General features: G+C 37.8%; 1 protein-coding gene across 1 annotated transcript in view; it reads left to right on the forward strand.

Annotated features, from left to right (window-relative positions):
• Window positions 1–2,091: 2,091 nt before the first annotated feature.
• The window catches only part of LOC150075453 (dynein axonemal intermediate chain 3-like), a 69,143-nt gene continuing 51,474 nt past the window's right edge, over window positions 2,092–19,760 (forward strand). The window contains exons 1-2 of the mRNA XM_090388909.1: window positions 2,092–2,188; window positions 17,941–18,001. The gene's annotated coding sequence lies outside the window, so the exon portion shown is untranslated. The remainder of the gene's footprint in view (window positions 2,189–17,940; window positions 18,002–19,760) is intronic.

Consider the following 19,760-nt stretch of genomic DNA (forward strand, 5'->3'; position numbering starts at 1 on the left):
TCCGCTACGCTCCATGCAAAACTTCTAGCATGCAAAGTGACATCACTGATGTGTTATAGGTCTGCTGCCAGTTGACAAATTTATTGCTTGGCAAATTGTATTATGTAGATTCACTGCATCATAGTCAGCTTTATTGCAGTTGGCCACCATACTGGTTCTATTATTTGTCATACAATAACCCATCAGTCTTCACCAATATAGTATTTTATTTTGTATTTTATGTCCTGTTGGTCAAAAAAGAAGAATAATAAAAAGAATTTTAAAAAGAAAAAATTGGCATGCTGATGGAGCATTGTTTCCAGTAGCTCATTTAATGCATAGGGTTAGGAATGCGACTAAGAGAGACCCAGAAAAAATTAAAACAAAAGTTAAACTGAATAGGGGTCACATTTGGAAATTCGCTGGGGGGACCAAGAGTTCTTAAAACAGCCCTGCAGGAAGTAGATATAGTTGATGACTTGATTGTCAGGGAAACATATTGTGCCAAAAGCAGAGGTGGAATAGCATCAGGGTATGTCTGCAAAAGTTGATGACATTGTAGAACAGCTATCATCTTTAAGGTCACAAAAGGTGACATTCATGTACATCTTGGTACTAATGATATTAAGATAGGAAATCTGAGGATTTAATTAACAAATACAGAACAATGTTGAGAAATAGTCACGAGTTAGGATTGAAATTTAAAGTGTTAACAATTTTGCCCAGACATGATAAGAGGGAGTACTTGGCTTGACAATAAATTCAGCTCTGAAGAGACTGTGCAAGGCTCATGGGGTAGAATTTTTCAGAGTACGATTTATACTCATTAACAGGTGAGACTGTTTCTACAGGGATGGGATACACTATAATAGAAGGGGTGCATGAATATTTTCTGATGCTATCGAGGCAGTGTTAGGTGGGTCAGGAAACTGCTAGCCTGGTGGGATACACAGACTAGTAGATTGACAGTGGTCACAGGCAGAGGGGAACATTATTCTTGTACTGCTTCTATTGGAACATGCAGCTGAAAAGCAAGGTGTTGGAGATTTAAGCCCTACCATTAGTCATCATGGAACAAGTAAATACATGGGCTGTGAACAGGTGCACGTGTATTTGCATAAGAGTAAAAACAAGAAATTAAGAGTAAAATCCCATGAGTAAGAACAGGTGCATGTATATTTACATGTACACTAATGCTAGGCACATAGTAAATAAATTTGATAAATTTGAAGTATTGATTTGCCAGCAGGCATAAGGTGTGTAATCTATTTTATTAAGCAACGGTCAAGCCACATCTCAAGTACCATATACAGATCTCTAGGTCTCATTTTAGGAAGGATATGGGTCTGTTGGAATGGGTGTAGAGAAGAGCAGTGAGACTAGTGAGAGGAACAAAAAGAGTACTCTTACCAGGAAAAGCTTCATTTCTGCCAACTGCAGTTCTTGTATCACTGCCACCCAGTAGGTCTTTTACCTGCAGAACAGGCCTGCAGACTCTTAATGCATGAAGAATTGCTGCTGATAATCACATCAATAGTATTGCTTCCTCTTGTTGCTTCTCTAACATTCGGCTGTAGAAAATAGTCATCCAGTAAATCCACAAAAGTCTTGCTAGTGTGTGTGTGTGACCAACCCACAAGTTCCACTCAATATCGGGAAATTTAACATCCCTCGTTACGTTATATTATAGTGAGAGATGGAGATAGGAGAATCAGAATGGAGAATAGTGAAAATCTAAGCACTTCCACCTAGATTTTTCTCTATGCAGGTTGACATGTTTAGGTTTTCATTATTGTTCAATTTTATATAAGCACTACAGCAATAAATAACCAATTAAATAAAAGATGAACATGAATATTCATAAAGAATATTCTTCAACAAAATGCATAACCTTTATACATTTAAAATTAAAATTTATACTTTACAAATGACATAATTATGTTTTTCTTTTAATGTTGTTGAATAAAAAATAATACCAATTCTATAAATAATTAAAAATACATTTCTACACATTTTCCAATTACATATAATTGATAATTTAAATTGTGAGGCATTTCTAGAATCATGCATATTATTTATGAAATAATTTATTTCATATAAAGATGGGGAACAAACAGCAAAGGAATCAGGCAGTGAGTCAAGTGACCAGGACACAGAATCATCTGATACTAATATACCTCTATCTACAAGGGTTTTTCTTGGAACAGAGGTAGGTTCAATTTTGATTAAAAAATGAGATATGCTCTGCATATCTAAAATTATATTTGTTGCTAGTAATAGCATTAGCATCAGCATTAGTAGAGGCACATGATGCAAGAAAGCAAGCTTATACAACATCAGCCAAAAAAAAAACCTTCCCATTTCACTGATCCGTTTGTTCCAAATGCTTGTCTAGTTCTGCCTTGAATTTATTTAAGCTATCAACTTCCACAACAACAGATGGAAGTTTGTTCCTGCTGGCTAAAGGCAAACTTCCGCACATCTATTTTACAACTGTCTTTCCTCAGTTTGAATCTATGCCTCCTCAGGTTTGTAATCTGAGCAAGAGGAAGTATCCCATCATCATTGAGCTTGCTCAATCCATTCAAGGCCTTATACACCTCAATCAGATTGCCTTGCAGGTGCCTAGTCTCCAGAAGCTGTAATTTGCAGAACTTAAGCCTTTCTTCATAAGAGCTCCCCTTTGTTCCCTTCACTAGTCTTGTTGACCTTCTCTGTACTTGTTCTAGCAAATCTACATCCTTCCTAAAATGAGGCCTCCAGACCTGTACACAGTACTCAAGGTGTGGTTTGACTATTGCCTTATACCAGGGGATAATCACCTCCTTATCCCTGCCCACAAAATTCCTGTATATCATTGACAAGACCCATGACCTACTCTGGCAGCCTGTCTGCATTGCTCAGAAAACTTCATATCTGACTGCACAATTACCCCATCTCTGCTGAGTATAACACCACCCAGTTGGTACATTACTCTGTGGTTACTGCTACCCATATGCAGTACTTTGTATTTGTCAATGTTAAACTTCAGTTGCCACTTCTCAGCCCATCTACCCACCTTTTCCAGATCCTTTTGCAGCAGCATACTGTCATTACTGTTATTAGCAACCCTACCAACTTTGTATCATCTGCAAACTTGGACATTAAGCCTGATATACCTTCATCAGTACCATTGATAAATAGTAGAGGATAAACACATTAGCATTAGCAAGGGCACATGAATCAAGAATGCAAGCTTATATAGCATCAGCCATAAAAAAAAAAAAAAAAAAAACACAAAAAACACACACATGCACTCTTCTCAATTCACCCATCCACTCACTCCAAATGTTTATCTGGTTCTGCCTTGAATCTGTTTAAGCTATCAACCTCTACAACGACAGATGGAAGCCTCTTCCAGCAATCAACCACCCGCTGGCCAAAGGCATAAACCTGTATATGTTCATTTGCTTTGACCTGTGGATGCAACTTCTTTTAATTGATCATAATTAAATTTTGTCCTCTAATGGACAAAATGAGCTTGAAGACAAATAACTCAAATGATTTAAAAGAATCTGATCTATCTACTTGACATAGATCCATGGACTTTTCCATAGAACAATGGACACTGTCAGATACGGCCTTCATATTTTGGGGAATTGAAGCCTTCCCTGGCAGATGGGCTCAAACCACCTGACAGCTGCTCGATGTCGGGTGGTTATCTCGCCTGACAGGGAGCAGCTTTAGGAATAATCTTGAGAGGGTAATTATTTTAATTATTCCACTCCCCTTAAGATCTGCCCTTAGCATTGAATGATTCCTCATTGTTGATGTTGTCATAATAAGACTGGATTTTCTTTCACTGTTAGTATATAAGGTTGAGGTTGTGTTTCTGGGAGATACCTTATATAGAATTGTTTATTATTATTATTATTATTATTACCAGCCACAGGATGCAAGGAAGCCTGAGGCTTATGCTGCACCAGCCAAAAAAAAAAAAAAAAATTACCCGAGTTACCCTGACTGAGAGAGCGTCAAAAGTAGAAGGGAATCACCAAGAGAAGAATGATGATATCCAGTTCAGGACCCTAGGTGTGCCAAGCCCATACTCACCAGATCGACTTGTACCCAAAATCTGTAGGTTTGCCCTATAATTATTCCAAAAAAAGAAATAAGGAGGTTTAAACTCTATGTAAAAAGTGTTTCAATCCTATTAATTAACTTGGTATCATGCCGCTAAAATAACTAACTTCAAACCATCGCCCTATTATTTCACTAAGTCATTTTAACTACATTAAACATAATGCACAATCAAGATAGGTGCAATCAAATTCCCCAAGTTTACTTTTATAAATGAATTTTACGATTGACAGCTGTTAATAGTTGGTTACCCTCATACAGCATAAAAAACTTTTAACCTACCAACAAATTTTTAAAGACTGCCATTGTCTACATCTCTAGCGACCTCTCCTGTCCATTCATATGTATAACATAAATTCATATCTATAATCTTCACACAAAAAAAAAAGCGATGAATAAATAACATCAAAAATTACAACAATTAGCATTTGTTCACATTATTATAATATGATTTCTCCCTGATTGAGGGTCCCACCTCGCAACGGATATTGCTACCACATACACAGGGTGGTTGTTGTTATGTCCGGTGTTACTGTTGGTCGAGGAACTCTCTGACTATACCACAGGTGTTTAGGATTGCGACTTTCTGGAATTCCTTGTAGGTGTTCGCTGGGAGACCTATTGCTGCTAGGCTGTTATGTAGGGTCATTGGCACCATACTTGTGGTTGACACGATGATCGGGATTGTCGTTACTTGTTGCATATACCATATCTCTTTGATCTCCTATCTTAAGTATGTGTACTTTAGCATTACCATTAGTATAAGTAGAGGCATATGATACAAGAAAGCAAGCTTATGCAGCATCAGCCAAAAAAAAAAAAAAAAAAAAAAAAACCACTCCCATTTTACCCCGCTATCAACTTCCACAACAAGGGATGGAAGTCTGTTCCACAAACCACCTACCCGTTGGCTAAAGGCAAATTTTAGCACATCTATCCTACATCTGTCTTTCCTGAATTTGAATTTATGCCCTCTCATGTGATTATTCTGAGCAACAGGAAGAATCCCATCAGCATTGATCATGCTTAAACCATTCAAGGCTTTAAAGCTCCAGCAGCTCTACGAAATGAGGCCTCCAGACCTGTATACAGTACTCAAGGTGTGGTCTGACGATTGCCTTATACAAGAGAATAATCATCTATTTATCCCTGCTGGAAAAATTCCTGTATATCATTGATAAGACACCAGGAGCTACTCTTGCAGACTGTCTGCACTGCTCAGACAACTTCATATCTGCCTGCACAATTATCACGAGGTCCTTTTCATTCTGTATCAGTCAGTGTAGTACCACAGAGTTGCTTTCGTTACTTTCTGGTTACTGTTCACATATGTAGAACTTTACATTTGTGAATGTTAAATTCCATTTGCCACCTCTCAGCCCATCTGCTCAACCTTTCTAGATCCTGTTGCAGCAGCATACTGCCAGTCCTGTGTGTTATCAGACACTCAGCCTAAAACACTGATGGATCCAATATCTCTCTATTACAGAAGATTTAGGAGAAGTCCGGTTGGCCTGCCTCCCTAAAATCCACTCATGCACACCTTCTCGATGGTAAGCCCTGTTACGTCACTTAGGTGGCAACGAACATGTAGAGTGGTTCTCTTCAAGACGCCTGGTCAGCGTGAAGAGGAAAAGACCAAACCCTCCAGCAATGAGAGCACAACAATACAAATGGCCCTCAGTCCCCAGCAGCTTTCACTCTCCCTCTTACGACAGCGAGAGGATCAGAGTGGAAGCAGAGGGTGCTAAGAATCTCTGGGTACGACCAGGCTGCCATGCACGGAAATTGAACTTGGCCTGTTATAACATACGATCACTCATCGGTGAAGACAGGATATTAGAGTTGGAAAAGGAATTAGAAAATGTGAATTGGAATATCATCGGTTTGGCTGAAACAAGAAGAAGAAATGAATCACTTATAAGTTTATCAAGTGGAAATCTGCTGTACACTAATGGAAACAGTGAAAGGAGTGAAGGTGGAGTTGGGTTTCTGGTCCATAAAGATTTTAAAAACAACATTTTGGAATTCAAAAGTACATCACCAAGGGTGTCAAGACTAATACTCAAGATTTCTAAGAGGTACAAGCTAAAGATTATAATGATTTATGCACCAACATCGAGCCATGATGATGAAGAGGTTGAAGAAATGTACACAGAAATTGAGAGTCTTCTAGATGAGCAGAAAACCCTCTACACTATTATTATGGGGGACTTCAATGCTAAGGTTGGAAAAAGGCAAAACAGCGCAGAAAGAGGAACTATAGGAAATTTTGGAATTGGTAAAAGAAATAAAAGAGGTGAAAGACTTGTGGAATTTGCAGAATCTCAAGGACTGTCAGTAATGAACACTTTTTTTTTCAAGAAAAGGGTGAACAGAAAGTGGACATGGAAGAGTCGAAATGGATTAACAACTAATGAAATTGACTTCATCCTCACTAACAGAAGAGAAGATATATTGTGAATGATTTTACCGTCCTGAATAAGGTAAATGTTGGAAGTGATCACAGAATGGTAAGATGTACACTTGATATAGATGTAGGAAAGGAAAGGAAAAAAACTGACTTGAGTAAATAATACAAAGGTCTTTGAGATAACAGAGGAGGAGAAAAAGCAGTATGTACTGGAACTTAAAAACAAGTTTGAGATTCTGCAGACTGCTCAGGACCAAGATATCGACGAGGAATATTACAACCTTCTGAAAGTGATAAAGCCCAAGAAACCTATAGGGAAACAGAAATCCAAAGAAGAAAAAATTAGTCAAGAAACACTTGCCATGATGAACCGAAGACGACAAATGAAGAACAAGAAAAACACTGACAGGGAGAAAATTGAGTATACTGAGTTATGCAAAGCCATTAGAAAGAGACTCAGAGAGGACATAAGAAGATTTAACACAAGAAAAGTAGAACAAGCATTAAGGGAAAACAAAGGATTTAAATCAGCAGCCATGAGCAGTAATACAGAAACACAAATGATACTGAAACTGAAGAATAGCGATGGTGTACTTATAAACAGCAGAGAAGGCATAATTCAAATAGCAGAAGACTACTATAGTATACAAGGAGCGAGGGAATGATACCAGCAGTGGGGAAGATGGATTGCAAAGTAGCAACACATACGACATACCCGATATTCTTCCTGATGAGGTAGAACGTGCATTGAAGAAAATGAAGAATCGGAAAGCCCCGGGGGAAGATGAAGTTACTGTAGAGTTGTTAATATTGGGAGGAAGAGACATAACACAAAAACTGGCAAGGCTCTTCACAAAGTGCATTAGAAAAGGTGTGATGCCTATGCAGTGGAATAATGCAATCATAGTTTTGCTGCATAAGAAAGGAGATAAATCAGAAATTGGAAATTATAGACCAATTAGCTTGTTATCCCATATCTACAAGTTGTTCACAAGGGTCATTACTAACAGATTAGAAAGAATACTTGATGAGAATCAACCGAAAGAGCAAGCTGGCTTTAGGACAGGATTCTCAACTATGGATCACCTTCACGTAATATCACAGCTAATGGAGAAAGCAAATGAATATAAAACACCATTATGCCTGGCATTTGACTCCATACAGCATAAGGCAATGTTTCGGGCACTGGAAAGACAAGGCATAGATACTCCATATATTATAATTTTGAAGAAAATATATGAGAGTGCTACATCCTTTATTAGACTAGACAAAGACAGTAGCAAATTTAAAATCGAGAAAGGAGTTCGACAAGGAGACACAATCTCTCCGAAGCTGTTTACTGCTGCCCTTGAGGAAGCTTTCAGAAGATTAGACTGGTCGCAGAAAGGAGTCAATGTGAACGGAGAGTACCTAAACCATTTACGATTTGCAGATGACATTGTGGTCATAGGCCACGATCCCAAAGAATTAGAGGAAAATCTTAATCAGTTATGCACAGTTAGTAAGAATTTTATACTAAAGATGAATATGGCTAAAACAAAAGTAATGATGAACAAGTATGCCACAGAAAGGGAAATAATGATTGAAGGAGCAGTAACTGAAAAGGTGGAGTCATATACTTATCTGGGACAAGTTATTAGCTGTAATAATGATAAATGGCTGGAAGTCAAGAGAAGAATAAATTTTGGATGGATAGCATTCAGGAAATATAGTCACATACTGAGGAGCAATATCCCAATTTGTCTGAAAGGTAAAATAATGAACCAATGTATACTACTCACCATGACTTATGGAAGTGAAACTTGGGCACTCACCAAAAGAATGGAAGAGAAGCTGAGAACTACACAGCGAAGAATGGAACGAATCATATTGGGAATCAGACTGTTAGATAAGAAGAGAAACACATGGATTAGGCAGCAAACTCAAGTAAAGGACATTCTTATCAAAACTAAAGAACTAAAATGGTCTTGGGCAGGACACACAGCTCGAAGACATGATGACAGATGGACTAAGAAAATAACAGAATGGTACCCAAGAGGAGCTAGAAGAAAACCTGGAAGACAAAGGCGGAGATGGATAGATGAAATTCATGAGTTTTTGAGTAGTAAATGGATGGCCAGTGCTCAAAACAGAAGGAACTGGAAAGTTGCTGGAGAGGCCTTCATCCTGCAGTGGATTGAAAATGGCTGATGATGATGATGATGATGATGATGACTGCCAGTAGTGTCCTTAACACCCCTGGGAACCTTTGTATCGTCTGCAAACTTGGACATTATGCTTGATATACCATTATCAATATCATTTATAAATAAAAAAACAACATTGGACCCAACACTGAAACCTGAGGAACTCCACTAATAACACCAGTCCACGATGAGCAGTGTCAATTGTTTACCACTCTCTACCCTCTCCTGCTCAACCATCCCTTTATCCATAGTAGCAATTTGCCTCCAATGCCACACAGTTACAATTTGTGCAGCAGTCTTCCATGTGCAAGAGTATCAAAAGCCTTTCTGAGATAGAAATATATGATATCAGAGTTATTCCCTGCATTCAGCTCTTTTGTGACTGTATCATAGTATCCAATCAAATAGTTCAGGCAAGACTTTCCCTTAACAAAACCATGCTGTGTCCTAGCTATAACTGAAGTCTTGTCTAGATGATCTGCAGTACTTAGCATTAGCATTAGTAGAGGCATTCGATGCAAGAAAGCAAGCTTATACAGCATCAGCCAAAAAAAAAACCACTTCCACTTCACCCCTCTGTTCATTCAAAATACCTGTCCAGCTGAGCCTTAAACTTATTTAGGCTATCAACTTCCATGACAAGGGATGGAAATCTGTTCCACCAACCAACCACTCGCTGGCTAAAGGCAAATTTTCGCAAGTCTATTCTACATCCGTCTTTCCTCAATTTGAATTTATGCCCTCTCAGGTGATTATTCTGAGCGAGAGGAAGAATCCCATCAGCATTGAGCATGCTCAAACCATTCAAGGCTTTATACACCTCTATCAGATCACCTCGCTGGTGCCTAGTCTCCAGACACTGTAATTTGCAAAACTTAAGCCTTTCTTCATAAGAGCACCCCTTTGTTCCATTCACTAATCTTGTACCCTTCTCTGTACTCGTTCCAGCAGCTCTACATCCTTATTAAAATGAGGCCTCCAGACCTGCATACAGTACTCTAGGTGTGGCCTGACCATTGCCTTATACAAGGGAATAATCACCTCCTTATCCTTGCTAGAAAAATTCCTATATATCATTGACAATTCACCATGAGCTACTCTTGCTGCCCGTCTGCACTGCTCAGAGAACTTCATATCTGCCTGCACAACCACCCCAGGTCCCTTTCATTCTCTACCACTGTCAGTGTAGTACCACAGAGTTGATACGTTGCTCTGGGGTTGCTGTTTCCCATATGTAGTACTTTACATTTGTCAATGTTAAACTTCATTTGCCACCTCGAAGCCCATCTGCTCAACCTTTCCAGATCCTGTTGCAGCAGCTTAGTGTCAGTAGTGTCCTTGACAACCCTGCCTACCTTTGTATCGTCTGCAAACTTCGACATTAAGCTTGAAATACCATCATCAATATCATTTATAAATACAGAAAACAATAATGGACCCAACACTGAGCCCTGAGAGATTCCACTAATAACATTAGTCCACGACGAGCAGTGTCCATTGATTACCACTCTCTGTCTTCTCCCCCTCAGCCACCCCTTTATCCATAGCAGCAATTTGCCTCCAATGCCACACTGCTCCAATTTGTGCAGCAGTCTTCCATGTGCAACAGTATCAAAAGCCTTTCTAAGATCCAAGTATATAATATCAAAGTTATTCCCTGCATCCAGTTCCTTTGTGACTACATCATAGTATCCAATCAAATTGGTCAGGCAAGACTTCCCCTAACAAAACCATGCTTAACAAAACCAGGGTCACATTTGCACATCTCCAGTCTGTGGGTACCTCCCCTGAGTCCAAGGAAGCCCTCATAATTATGGCTAAGGGTTTGCTTACTTCCTCTGCTGCCTCCTTTAATATAATTGGATAGATCCCATCCACCCCGGGTGCCTCTCTTGTGTTTATCTTCAACAATTTCTCCTCCACTTTACTCACAGTTATTACAAGATTCTCTAGCTTACTGCTAGAGTTGAATACACCTCTGGCTTTCCCCTCACTAAATAACTCCTCATGTGTGAATGTCGATGCAAAATATTCATTTAGCTTGTTAGCTACCTGAGCAGGATCATCAACAGTTGATCCATCGATATCAAGTGGACCAATCTGATTCATCCCCCTTCCTTCTAGAGTTTACATAAGTAAAGAACTCTTTGCTGTTTTTCTTTGCATCCCTTGCCAAAGATTTCTCGTAATCTGCCTTCGCCTGCCTAACCTCCTTGGTAAGGTTACAGATCAACTTGTATCTATCATAGGTTTCTGTGCCATGTGTTAATTTGTATGTATCCTATGCATGTTTCTTCTCTGCCATATGCCTCATTAGTTCATCTGACATCCATTTAGGCCTAAACCTTGAACAATATTTCTTAGTTGGTATGTAAAACCTAGTAGCTTCCAAGATAAGTTCTTTGAATGCTTCCCATTTTGCATTTGCTGTTGGTAACATCATCAGTTGGTCCCACTGTATAGAATTTAAATACTGTCTCAGTCCATCGTAGTCACCTTTATGAAAGCAATAACCCTTCCCTTTACCCCTAATGGTAGTTACCTCTTTGAGTAAATCCCACTTCAGCACACTGTGATCACTGCCACCTAGTGGTGCACCTCCTCGTTGGAGAGATTTCCATTCATCTTCTGTTATAGATTATAAAATGTATATCTTTGGGGGCAGAGGAGATCAGGAGGGACCATACCATTCACAGGAAGAAGTGTATTGTAATCAAATAGTATATTTAGATACTCAAACTATGACTTGGGTGCATCCAAACTCACGAGGGAATATTCCAATGGGAAGGAGGAGTCATTCTGCCTTTGTATACAAAGGTGAACTGTTTATATTTGGAGGTTACAATGGATTAAGTGATAAACATTTTGGAGATATGTTCAAATATATCTGCAGATTCTTAATGCATGAAGAATCACTGCTGATAATCAAATCGAGTATTCCTCCCTCTAATTGCCTCCTGAACATGCTGATGTAGAAAACAATCATCCAATAAATCCACAAAAGCTTTGCTAGTGTGTAAGTGATCAGCCCCCAAATTCCAGTCAATATCTGGGAAATTAAAATCTCCCATTATAAGACTCTCTGATTTACTGGCCCACTCTATTTCCCTGTACAGTTTCTTATTATACTCATCAGAGTCATTAGGCCTATAGCACACTCCTACTCTCAATTTTGATCTCCCAATGCTTATGTCACACCAAATTGACTCAACACTGCATTGTCCAGCGATGTCCACTGGCTTCACTTCCTTGGATTTTATGTATTTCTTAACTAATAGCATAACCCCTCCTCCCTTCCTATCCAGTCTATCCTTTCTGTAGACGTTGTACTCCCCAAATTCCAGTTCTGCATTCCTTATATCTGTGTGACACCACGTCTCTGATATCCCAACAATATCTGCCTTTGATGTTTTGAGCAATACCCCAAATTCATCAAATTTATTTACTAAACTCCTAGCATTGGTGTACACGCAACTATACATACACCTATTTCTATTCTTAGCTACCCTAACACAACCCATGTGTTTACTTGTACCGCAATGACTCCCAGCAGTCTCTGAAATATCCTGCATCTTGTTTTTCAGCAGGCTTCTGCTCATTCCAATAGAAGCAGTGCAAGAATCTCTTTCACCTCTGCCAGTAGCTACTGTTAATCTATTCGTCTTTGTCTCCCCCCAAGCTAGCAGTTTTCCGACCCACCTAACACTGCCTCGATAGCATCGGCAAATATTCTTGCACCCTTTCTATTTAAATGTTTATGTTATTTGAAAAATTTTGAGAAAGTTGTTCAATTTATAATGCTTAACATGTTTTTTAATTTTAATAATGATTATTAAAAATTCATCCTGACAATCTAATACTTTCTTCTGTTAGCAATTAGACTTCATGATATTGTATGTCACGAAGTAATTGGTACCTCATGACTAAAAGCACCTGGACAACCTCTCCACAAACACTATATGATGTGCTAGAAGTCCCTACATAAGCTTATCACCTCAGACTTAAAAATTTTAATTGGTATGTCTGAGATGATATGCTTGTGCAGGCTTGGGTCTGTTATGTTATAAAACAGTGGATCTTGCTTAGCAATGTTTTGTTTCAATTGATTGTTTTTTTTTGGCATGCAAGTTACCCTGGGAGTGCTTCCTTTCAGAGTGTATTGACTCAACTATAAAGTTCGGTTTAGGTGGTGTGTTGGTGTGGGACTGTTTTTTTACCTAGATCTGTTGGTGTTAGTTCCTGAAATCATACAGTATAGACATTTTTGGACAATTTTGTGCTACCTACACTGTGGAAAATTGAAATAGATCTTTGTCAATATTAGCACAGCAATGCTCCATGTTATACTTGACTTATTTGTGGATATTGACATCAAAAAGTTGGATTGGCTGGTTCAGAGCCTGGACTTCAGTTGAACTCCATAAAGCACTTGTGGAATGAATTGGTTGACCAGATTAGGTTGCAGCATTCTTCCAGAATTGTCTCAAGAAGCTGCTTTGCAGGAGGAATGGAGGTAAATCTTGGCTGGCACCTATCAGAAATTGTTAGAAAGTATGCTAGTTGTTAGAAACTATGGGTTGAGGCAGTGGCATCAGTAGTGGGATGTGGAGGATGCGGACCACACCGGGTGACACCATCAGAGGGAGTGACACCAAAATGACTGTCTATAAAATTTTTGTGTAGTGTTTCAGCAGAAATTTATTATTTTTTATAAAAATATCCCTATAGTTAGTTATAACCACAAAAACATTTTTTGTAAGCCCAGCTTACATGTACTTTATCAATATACCAACAAGGCTAAAACTCTATGCTAATTTACTTTTTGAACCTTCTAATGAACCTTCCAAATATTACTAATCTGTCATTTTTTTATTGTGCAGGGATATTCTATCATGCCACATGGAGTGCATAAATCAAAGAGGCCAATTGGATGCCAGTAAAGGAAAACAAAAGAGGCAAGAAATAAATCACTCGAAACACCAGCTGGATCCATGCTTCAATATGTCAAAAGACTAGGTGATGGCCAGGGTTCATCAAAAGACACTGCTCATCAGTCTCCAATTTATAAAGCTGATTCTTCTGATGCTAACATGCATCTGCAGAAGAGCAAGAAGTGGAAATGGAAGAATTTGAAGCAGAAGAGAATGTTGAAAGTGACTCTAGCCATGATACTGTAAATGAGATGAGTGACATTAAGGGGAAAGATTTGCAAATTTTATGTGATGTTTCTTTCTGGGAGATACCAGTTCCAGATCATTTTCTGGTTGAAATCATCAAAAGGGGATGTGCTTCTTTCCAGAACAAAGATGGGCCTTTCTGTGTGTTGCGGCAAGTCAAGATGCAAAAGCAAAGGGAGATGTGCGGCAGCTTTCAAAAGAGTGGTTTTACAAGATGATGCCAAATGGCAAGAAAAAAGAAAATTCTGTGCTCATGGATGGTTTACTCACTCGTCAGCGAGAATTTATACTGTTTTTGCTGCCGACTGTTTTCCGTTAGTGCTACAGATATGACATCCAAATTTGTGACTGGGTTTCAGATGTGGTGGGAACTGATCCCGAAAGTACATAACCATGAGACATTCAAGGAGCACCTACATTGCCTTGAAAAGTGGAAAACATTGGCAGCAGACTTAGGCTGCACAAAACCATTGACGCCAAAACAATTGCTTTGATGGAAATGGAGAAGAAAACGTGGAGGGACATCTTGCACAGATTGCTTGATATCACATTGTTTCTTGCCAAGCAGAATCTGGCATTCCATCACCACAAGGAAGACAAATCTTCATTGAATAAAGGGAACTTTCTTGAGATGGTTGAGATGCTTTCAAAATATGATCCAGTTCTGAAAAAGCACCTAATGAGATTAAAGCGGAGCACATGTAAACTTAAAGTATCAGTCTCTTATCTTGCACCAAAAACTCAGAATAAGTTTATAAGTGCTCTGGAAAATCATGTGAGATGTTTGTCATGGACATAAAGTTTGTGAAGTACTTTGGGATCATGTTCGACAACACACCTGACATCACATACTGACCAGATGTCTGGTGGTGAACAGATATGTAAAAATCAACAATAGGAAAGTTGAAATGAAAGGAGTATTTCTAGGATTTTTCCCTTTAAAGGGAAAAAAATGCTACTGACCTCAGTTCTGACATTCTTAAAAATCTGGAAAGTGATGGACTGTGATGGACATAATGATGTGCTGCGCTCAAGGTTACAATAATGCTACCACTATTGCTGGAATCCATTGAGGTATACAAGCTATTCTTAATGGAAAGAACAAGAAAGCTATTTTTAATGATGTGTGGACCATTTGCTTAACTTGTGTGGTCAGTACTCTTTTGCTGAAAATGCATTGTGTGTGACATTTTTTGGAAATCTTGAGACAATGTTTTTTTTTTCTTTTATGCTCCTGCCCATCAATGGGATGTGTTAATTGACCATACTGGAGTGTCAGTGAACAACACACTGGAGTGCTCATCATGCTGCAGTTAAGCCAATTAAAGAAAAGCTTGATGAGTTTGTGGCAGCAATTGAAGCTCTTTGTGATCCACATGAAAATTTGATACATAGGAGGTGCAGAACAAGGTCTTTTGCCTGCTGTCTGTGATTTCACTTTTCTGTGCTGCCTGTACTTCTGGTGTGATGTACTTCAGGAAGTTAATCTTACACAGCAGTACCTGCAGACTAAAGGCTTAACTCTCGACAAGGTGATGGCAAAGCTAGAGGCACTGAGACTTTTTTTGCATGAGGAGCGCAGTCACCTATTGGAGCATGCAATTGAACAGGTGCTTTTAAAATCAGATGAATATGGAATTGCAGTAGAGAGAAGAGCCAGGTTCAAGAAGAGGATGGCAAGGGAACAAGCAAGCGAGGCTGGACTTACTCTGCAAGAAGAAAATAAGAGGATGATGCTTGAGTGCATTGATCACTTTCATTCTGAACTCCAGATCAGATCAAGAGCCATCAAGGAAGTAGCAACCATGTTTGAGGCTGTTCAAGTGAAGAGTCTCATATCTGCCACTGAAGGTGTCCATTCCAAAACTGACCACTTTCTATGATGTGGTATCTGAGATTGCGCTTTTAATAGAAATACCAAGGCTGAGAAGGCACCTGAAAGCAGCAGAGATTGATCTGAAAGAAGCCAAATATTGGGCAATATTAGACGTTTTGACATTCATAGCTGAATGGATCTTCATAGAATCTCTCCCAACCCTTTCATTAAGCCTAAAATTATTTCTGACAATCTGTGTGTCTGTGGCTTCATGTGAGAGGAGATTTTTGAAGCTGAAACTTATAAAGAACTATTTGCAATCTACCATGGGACAGTCAAGGCTTTCCGATCTTGCGATATTATCAATTGAAAGTGAGTTAGCGAGAGCCATTGATTTCGATGAAGTCATTCACAAGTTTGAAACTTTGAAGGCCAGGAAAGTTCTGATTTAGTCGAGATGCTGAAATGAGATGCGAGTCTAAGTGCTGAAATGAGATGCGAGTCTAAGTGCTGAAATGCTTGTGTATTTGTTCCTGTTTATTTTTCGGTATTATTTCATTTATGAGTATATTTCCATATGCGCATGTCTATAACTTCTACATTATTTGGGCAGTTATTGATTATGCAAATCTAATCCATTAATGTATCTCATGTAACAGTAAAATTTAACGTTAAAATGAACATAATTTTTATGTAGTTTTTAAACATTTTTTCTTCGAATTCTATTGTTTTCTTACCGAACATTAGCATAGATGCGTCGTGTGCCTATTGTATTCATCATGTTCATCTGTCTATCTACACATAACAACTTGACTCCCAGCAGATGGATTTTCATGAAACTTTATATTTGGCCCTTTCAAAAAGATTTATCAAGCCATTCTAAATTTCATTAAATTCAGACCAATAGAAATTGCAATTATTATTAAATTGTTTTTTTTTTCTTTTGTCTTTATGTAATAACTTGACTCCAGTAGATGGGGTTTCATGAAATTTTATATCTGTGCCTTTTAGAAAGATTTGTAGGGCCAGCCAAAGATTTGTAAATCCAAAAATTATTATTTTTTTCATACATATCATGTAGGCTATCCACATTAGCCACATTATTTGCTAATGTGGCTGAAATATAATGCACTGCATACATTAACTTTTTTTTTTCATGTATATTAACCACAGCAGCATTTAACTGATTTATTAGGTTAAATTTATAGCTTAACTTTTTTTTTTAAATGTTCATTATCCTGTTCTCCTTTCTACTGATTTTTTTTTTATAATGGTAATCCCAAACATGAGAGGTTATTGGAAAATATTGTTAGGGCTGTGTCTAGACTTTGAAGCACTCGAATGCACACAAGAAAATGCCATCCTTCTCCACTAGTTAAAAAATTTCCAGCATAATGAATTCATTTTTTGCTGTGAAAAGATCCCAGTGATACTATTCAATATTGCTGCCTTGAAAAGATCTCATTGGTGCTATTCATTTTGCTGCTCTTGAGGCAGTGCGTAGCACACGCTTCTTGATTAGACCGGGGTTCGAGCCCGCAACCACCAAATACGGAGGATGCGGAAAGGTCAGGGAATGACCACCGCATATCTTCGGAGCAATATGGCCTTAGTTGCTAATGCTCCTAAAATCCAAATAACAACAACAACAACAGCTGCTCTTGAGAGCTGGTGCCTAAATATGGTTGCTTCTATCTTAACTTGAGTTATGTCTTTAGTATTCCAGTGCCGAGAAGATACTTGTTGCTGTTGAAGTTGAATTTCTGTAAGTTGTAATTTTCAGAAAATACATAAACAGGAAGATTGTTCCAAAACATGGTCAGTGCCAGTTATTTCTATTTAGGTCCATGATTTATAAGTCTGCATCTTTGTTACTCTCCATTCAAAATTGTTAGGTAACATGCTGTAGCAGTTCTTCCAATGTAAAGACTACATGCTGTTTTAATATCAATTATTTTATCAAGCATATTGCAGCTACATGTTTTAGAATAGTTTTGGAGAAATATATATATAATAAATTAATTTTGATATTTAGAAAAGAAATTTGGCAACATTCGCATAAATTTTGAATTGCAAGATATACAGAATAAATTTGGCATTTAAAGTTTATTCCATGTGAAAAATAATTCCAAAAAAAATTCCTTTAATTTTGGAAATGAGCATGATTAAAATTAACTTAATTATATCTGTGTATTATTATACATTTATTCTTTAAATCAACCTGGCTTTATTATTATTTAAAACCCATAGGATGGAAAAGTAATCTGTGGAAATTGGAAATTTACCAAAGATGAAACTGGAAAACCTGTACGTGAGTATATATTTTAATTAAAAAAAAACCTTTTAATTAAAAAAAACTTGTTAATTCAACCACTTTGCTCTAAATAGCAAAGTGGTTGAATTAATATATTAAATATATGAATAATGTTCAACTTAAAACTGGAACTTTTTATTTAAATTTTTTGAGGAAACAGAAAAAATAGAAGGCAGAAACCACAATTTCATTCCCCATTTTTTTTAAATTGCTGGAATTACAAAATAAATAAAATGGGTATAACCTGATACACAATTTATATATAATTTATAAAAGAATAGTTTTATGCAGATATTGTGTACAGTATGAACCACAAGTCAGTCAATATTGACCACAATCATCTTGAAATCACCACATAAGACAATATCAACCAGTTTGGTTTTTTGTTTCTTATATGTTTATATCATTTTGTTTATTTATGATTATTAATTAATTAATTTATTTATATATATGTTTGTATATCATATAAATGTAAATAAATAGTGTTTTATTAACTTTTTTAAGTATCCTGAATTTTGATTTGTACTGTATTTATGAAGTTAAGATGGTTTTATGCTATTTAGTTTTCAAATTTCAATAACTTGCCAGAAATAATATCATTTCCATCTACACCCATAAATAGTTCCCAAGAGCTGTGATATCCTTAATGCTTCCCAATTGGTCGGCATTATCATAGCGAATCCTGGAGCTCGGGGGACTGGGTGTGAGAATTAATGTGAGGGATAAAGGATAGCAGAGGGTTTCTCCTTGCCTGGGTTGAAGGGGCCTTTGTTGGAATTGAAGGAGACCCTTTTCAGTCCAGGTCCTGGGTGCATTGCACCTCTTGCATCCCTCCTAAGGACTAGCCCTAGTTGCTGTACCTCATTATTTGCACTTTTGTTCAGATTATTTACAGATGTTAGTGATCTGAATGTCACAAGATACCAGTCAACTCCAGCAAAGTTTATGGATATGGATACTTTTTTTTTTTTTTATGTAAACCTCAAACACGAGAGGTATTAGAACCTATAGTACTTAGTACCGTGCTTGGGTTAGAGGTTGAGAAGACAAAAGAAGATATTTGTTGACATTGGACTTGAACTTCTGTAGACTGTAATTTTCAGGAAATACGTATGAAGGAAGGTTGTTCCAGAAAAGACAGTTGAATGAATAAACGAGGAAGATGAAAAGTTGGTTCTGTGAGTTTGAAGTTGGACAGTAAATGGATGTTGGCTGGTGGCGGTACGTGTTCAGACTGTTTTGAAAGAGAGAGTGGGAATTATAGAAGCCAATTCAGAAGAACAGTGCACATGGAAGTATCTGTAGAAGAGGCATGCAGCAGAAACAGTATGTGTATGAGATAGCGAGTGGAGATACTCTGTTAGAGATGAATCATTAATTAACCTAACTGCCCTCTTCTGAATGGAATCAAGACGCCTGAGAAAGGTTTTGGAGACACCACCCCAGATGTGGAAACAATATTCGATGGCAGGGCAGATTTGTGATTTATATAGAGTGAGCAGCTGTTTGGAAGAAAAGTAATGCTGAGAGTGAAAGAGAAAATCAAGTTTTTTGGATGCAGAGGAAGCAATATTTGTAATGTGCTTGTGCCAAGAGAGATTAGAAGTCAGGGTAATCCCCAAAAGAGATATATCATTTTGCTTAGAAATTGGAGTGTCACTAAAAATAAGCATAGGAGCAGAAGAATCCTTTTTGCAGTTTTCTAGACTGAGTTTTAGAATGGTTGAAATCAACTAAGTTCTCTTTGCCCCACTGG

The sequence above is a fragment of the Mastigoproctus giganteus genome, chromosome 14, assembly GCF_048544385.1.
Source record: "Mastigoproctus giganteus isolate SK-2022 chromosome 14, ASM4854438v1, whole genome shotgun sequence".
Lineage (NCBI taxonomy): Eukaryota > Metazoa > Arthropoda > Arachnida > Uropygi > Thelyphonidae > Mastigoproctus > Mastigoproctus giganteus.